Genomic DNA, 5,900 nt, shown 5'->3' with positions numbered 1-5,900 from the left:
AGGAAAAATACATTTTATACATTTTGTTATTCGGCTGTTGTCGTTTTACATTCAAAGCGGCCAACAGAAAAATCAAATATAATGACATTTGGCTAATCATAGCTCCACTTAGCCCAAATGTCATTTTCAGCAAATGGAGTATTTCCCCCCCGCCACCCCATCTTTTATTTTTCCCTCCGCTAATTCTGTTCATCCAGAAGCAGCAGCTTGGAATTTTTTGAATTTAGTATTTATTTTATTCCAATTTCTGCAGTCTGGAATCATGCGAGCTATTGATGTTAACTGCTGACATAACACAACTGAAAGTGGTATGACAGCATACAAAATGTCATTGCGGCATTAGCATCCAGAGAAATCAATACAAAAAATGGGAAAATGTCACAGAAAGAAACAAACAAAATAACAGAGATTTCACACTTTTAAGAGTACTTGTTCAACAAATTGGGAAATGTTCATGTTTCTGTGTGTTAAGTGCTTCCCTTTGTCACACAGATGAAAAATTAGAGTGTAGAAATGGTAAAATGCAGACATGCAGGCCATATAACTTGGTTTTGTTGCTAGAATCTTATTGATCCAAATTTCATTCTGTCATTTCTTGAAGGATCCCAGGAAATTAGTTTCTATAACCTGCCTTGGTAGTTTGATGTAGACACCCACAGCTCTGTTAAAAGAACTGCCTCCTATTTTCAGTCGTAAATACATCCAGCACTTAATTTCCTTGGTGTCCTCGGGTCCTTGTTTCAGTGCTGAGCTTGAAGACGTGTGAGACTAAAGGTATCTCAGAGCTCTAAGACACAAAACCCAGGATGATGAAGAGGCACCGGGCAGAATCACAACTTATTGGCCGCCGTGCCGCATGTATCGGTGCATTATTAGAGAGTGAGTAATTGAACTTGGGCTGCTTATCTCAGGCACTTATCTGAGACAAAAGAGCAATGTGTCTAGAAAGCTATACGTCGGGGGGGGGGGGTGTGAAAAGACTGGGTATAGAGGTACACAAAAATAGAGTGATTTTGCAGATAAAAGGCTCCAATTACAGGTTAGGATGAGAGATTGCGGGTTCAGAACTGGAGCTGTCTTGCACTGAGTGCTCCCATGAAGGTTCACATCACTGACTGATTGTGGCCAGGGCTGTTGGGAACTTGCAGTGTTAGTAATACGAGTTGAATCAGTCCTGTGTCTGTCACTCGAGCTGTTGTTTGAGCTGTGGGCTCAGAGGGGGAAAAGAAGATGACAGCCTGAGAGTGAACCTTTTGGAACAGGTTTGTATGTTTGTAAGGCTTTCATGTATGGGACAGATGTTGTGTGTAGATAAGCAGCTACAGATTCCCAATTTCTGGATATAATAAATTAAATAAATCTTAACCGTTACTTGTAACCATTCACCTCATTGGTTTAACCTGCAAATTGTTCTTCTGGAAGGGGTCCACATTCACGCTAAGCCATAAGACAGATGTCAACTTTTCACTGTAGCAAATATCTGAAATAAAACCAAAAAAAAAAAAAAAAAAAAAAAAAAAAAATATATATATATATATATATATATATATATATATATATATATATATATATATATATATATTTATATACATTTATATATATATAAAATAATACGGCATGGATGTACGCATGACGGAACAGAGGCACATGTTTAATGCAGAGTATTTCTGAAGCATTTCTAAAACCAAGAAGATCAGAATGAAGGATGTCCTGCTTTTTAGTTCTGGATGGTCTAGCTGTCAGTCAATCTGTCGCCTCACAGTGTATGCAGCAGACCCTACACACAGAGTATCTTAGGCCCTTTACAAGATAACAATAACTCTGTGTAAGACCTGTCAAACTAAAAAATAAAAAAATAAAAAACAACAACTGAGCTGCACAGTAAGAGAGTGATGATTTCACAAGAGGAGCTGGTGCGTTTTTTCCAGCTTCCCACAGCACTGATTTGAGAAGGCTGAGCCCCATAATCATGTTCTTCTCCATCAGTGACACTGTATGCCTTCTCACAGTACGAGTTACTCACCTCACATGCTTCATTGCAACACACACCCACACACACACACACATGCACACACACACACACACACACATAGGCCAGGGTGTAAAGTTACTGTTACTCACTTCCGGTAGGTCATTAATATGAATATTAAACAAACAGGTGTAGGATCAGGGATGGGCAAAGATACATCAAAATGTATTTTAAAATAAGATACCAAATACCTTAATTTTAAGTGTATCAAAATAAACTACAAAATACAGCAGCCACACCATGTATCAAAATAAACTACTGTATTTTTGTATTTTAAAAATACTAAAAATACTTTTACATGGGAGCATGAAATCACTTTGCAAACCTTCCATCTATCGGCCTATTTGATCTATCCCTTCACCAGTACACTGACTCAGTTGATTAAGTAGGCAATGTTTGATAGCAACAGCTTTTCTCTGCCTAACGAGTCATGCGATAAATCTGACATATGCAACCAGTTAACAGATCAAATATTCACATATCCATGTGATCACCCAGAGGAAGGTTAGTTTTAAAGTAACCAACAGCTTAATGTTAACAGTTTGCTAATGACTCATAATTGTATCCTAATTTAGTTACTTGGTGTTTGGTAATAAAGGGCCTACTTAGCATGTGCAACACTGACACAATGACAAAAAAGTCATTCATAAGAAGACAACTAATGACACCTTTAGTCATAGCAACTAGTTTCTAAGTAATTAATCATAAATATAATAATAAATTATGTGTCATCATGCTCATGGTCCCAATAAACAGCTACTTCAATTAGGGTACTATCATTTAGCAATCAATTATTTATTCATCAATCATTGGACACCTATTTTGAAATTAAGTTGAAAACAAACATTTTAGCACTTTGTCAACAATTATTAAATGATCAATAAGTTTTGATTTTAAATGTAGCCAGAAAGGAGTATTAACCCAACTCCAACCACTGAATCTATTGAGAGCCTATAGGTATAGAGAACACTTACACATTAATAGTGTAATTAGAACATTTACTTAAACTCCAATAGAGAATACTACAGACCAGGTATTCAAAATTGTTCAAAAGTTCCACCAAAAACAGTCAAACTTATGTGTGAGTGTGGATGAGAGAGTAAACATGTGATTGAGTGAGTGTGTGGGTGTGTGTGAGAGAGGGAGTGTATTGAATGAGTGTGTGCCCTGTGGCCTGCATTGCAAAGGTCTCTTTTTCTCACCTTGACCTTCTTCGGGTATGGATGAATTTTCTGTTCTGATCTTAACAAGTCTAGGCAAATTACTGAGTAGGCACCAATCACAGGCAGCATTTTCATGATGTCATCATGTAGACTTCTCACAACATTTTTTAAACTTCAAAATACAAATAAAGTATTTTGATACAAACTATGAAGCCATTTTCATCAACCCTATCAAATACAAATTACAAAATCCTATTTTGTACTTGAAATACGTACACTCACCTAAAGGATTATTAGGAACACCATACTAATACTGTGTTTGACCCCCTTTTGCCTTCAGAACTGCCTTAATTCTACGTGGCATTGATTCAACAAGGTGCTGAAAGCATTCTTTAGAAATGTTGGCCCATATTGATAGGATAGCATCTTGCAGTTGATGGAGATTTGTGGGATGCACATCCAGGGCATGAAGCTCCCATTCCACCACATCCCAAAGATGCTCTATTGGGTTGAGATCTGGTGACTGTGGGGGCCAGTTTAGTACAGTGAACTCATTGTCATGTTCAAGAAACCAATTTGAAATGATTCAACCTTTGTGACATGGTGCATTATCCTGCTGGAAGTAGCCATCAGAGGATGGGTACATGGTGGTCATAAAGGGATGGACATGGTCAGAAACAATGCTCAGGTAGGCCGTGGCATTTAAACGATGCCCAATTGGCACTAAGGGGCCTAAAGTGTGCCAAGAAAACATCCCCCACACCATTACACCACCACCACCAGCCTGCACAGTGGTAACAAGGCATGATGGATCCATGTTCTCATTCTGTTTACGCCAAATTCTGACTCTACCATCTGAATGTCTCAACAGAAATCGAGACTCATCAGACCAGGCAACATTTTTCCAGTCTTCAACTGTCCAATTTTGGTGAGCTTGTGCAAATTGTAGCCTCTTTTTCCTATTTGTAGTGGAGATGAGTGGTACCCGGTGGGGTCTTCTGCTGTTGTAGCCCATCCGCCTCAAGGTTGTACGTGTTGTGGCTTCACAAATGCTTTGCTGCATACCTCGGTTGTAACGAGTGGTTATTTCAGTCAAAGTTGCTCTTCTATCAGCTTGAATCAGTCGGCCCATTCTCCTCTGACCTCTAGCATCAACAAGGCATTTTCGCCCACAGGACTGCCGCATACTGGATGTTTTTCCCTTTTCACACCATTCTTTGTAAACCCTAGAAATGGTTGTGCGTGAAAATCCCAGTAACTGAGCAGATTGTGAAATACTCAGACCGGCCCGTCTGGCACCAACAACCATGCCACACTCAAAATTGCTTAAATAACCTTTCTTTCCCATTCAGACATTCAGTTTGGAGTTCAGGAGATTGTCTTGACCAGGACCACACCCCTAAATGCATTGAAGCAACTGCCATGTGATTGGTTGGTTAGATAATTGCATTAATGAGAAATTGAACAGGTGTTCCTAATAATCCTTTAGGTGAGTGTATTTTAAATATACGTATCATAAATACGGCCCATCCCTGTGTAGGATACAATAGTTCCCGGCCATACAAAACTTCCCACCCCCCTTTCTGGTTCCGTCTCTTAGATTTCTACGCAATGCTGAGCATGAGTATTTGTAAACACGAAAACTCATATGAGAAAACTTCATTTCCCAGCGGCCACTGCGTATTGATTTCTGATGCCCCCTTGCGAGTTAATCCTGGAAAGAGATTAGCCTGCACTCTCCCTAATTTGGTTCTTGGATGCATCCCAATTTGCACACTTGTTCCCTCATTCCCTTCCCTTGTGGGGCTACAGTGTCCATCTTAAGGGCTGTCCCAATACCTTAGGGAGGGAGTGAAGGAGCCTAATCACACTGTTTGTCCTTCAATGCGCCCTTCAGTGGAGTGAACAGAAGAGCACACTGAGGCGGAAGAGTTTTAGCGCTGAAGTCCCAGAACTCTGTGCGTTAAAGTCGGAGACAAGTCACTTGGCAAAATATGGCAGCGGTGGGTTTATAAATGTGATGAAATGCTAGCTAGACAGTTGTAGAAATTGTTAAATTATGTATCAAGGAAATAATACATAGATAGATAATATAAAAATATTATATAATCATGATTTAAATATACAATTAGAAAGTTAAGATTAGAAAGTTCAGCCAAAAAACCTTTTGGCACCTATCAATTAATTAATTACTGAAGTAGTATCCTATAAAACTAGGAGGTGATATTAACTAACAATGTATTTCAAAATTATTATTATTATTTTAATTAAATACAGAGACAGATAACAAGAAAAGACTGTGTAGGTATTGTTTCGGTCAAAGGCAAAGGCCCTGAATGCTGACATTGAAGTGTGTCCCATTGGATGCTTTTAGCTTCACCCTACATCCTCCACCCTCGCTCACTCCAGTGCACACTCTGTGACGTCAGCACAACGTCACGCAAAGTGTACACTTGTCGAAGGGTGTAGGAGAAAGTGTGCGATTTGGGACGCAGCCCACATCTCCAACCTTATCAGTTTCATAAAATTAGTAAGAGTCACATCCTTCTAAAGCTCTAGTCCTGCGTCAAACATGAATATCGTACAACTGCCTGTATTTCAATAGGAGCTCCACACTGCTTTAAGGACAATTAGCATCGCTAAGATTTAAATGGTCTACTTTCTAGATTATTTCGCCACAACTGGATAGAATCTGACTGTATCATTGT

Source organism: Amia ocellicauda, chromosome 5 (genome assembly GCF_036373705.1).
Source record: "Amia ocellicauda isolate fAmiCal2 chromosome 5, fAmiCal2.hap1, whole genome shotgun sequence".
Lineage (NCBI taxonomy): Eukaryota > Metazoa > Chordata > Actinopteri > Amiiformes > Amiidae > Amia > Amia ocellicauda.
Note: the sequence above shows the minus strand (reverse complement) of the source record.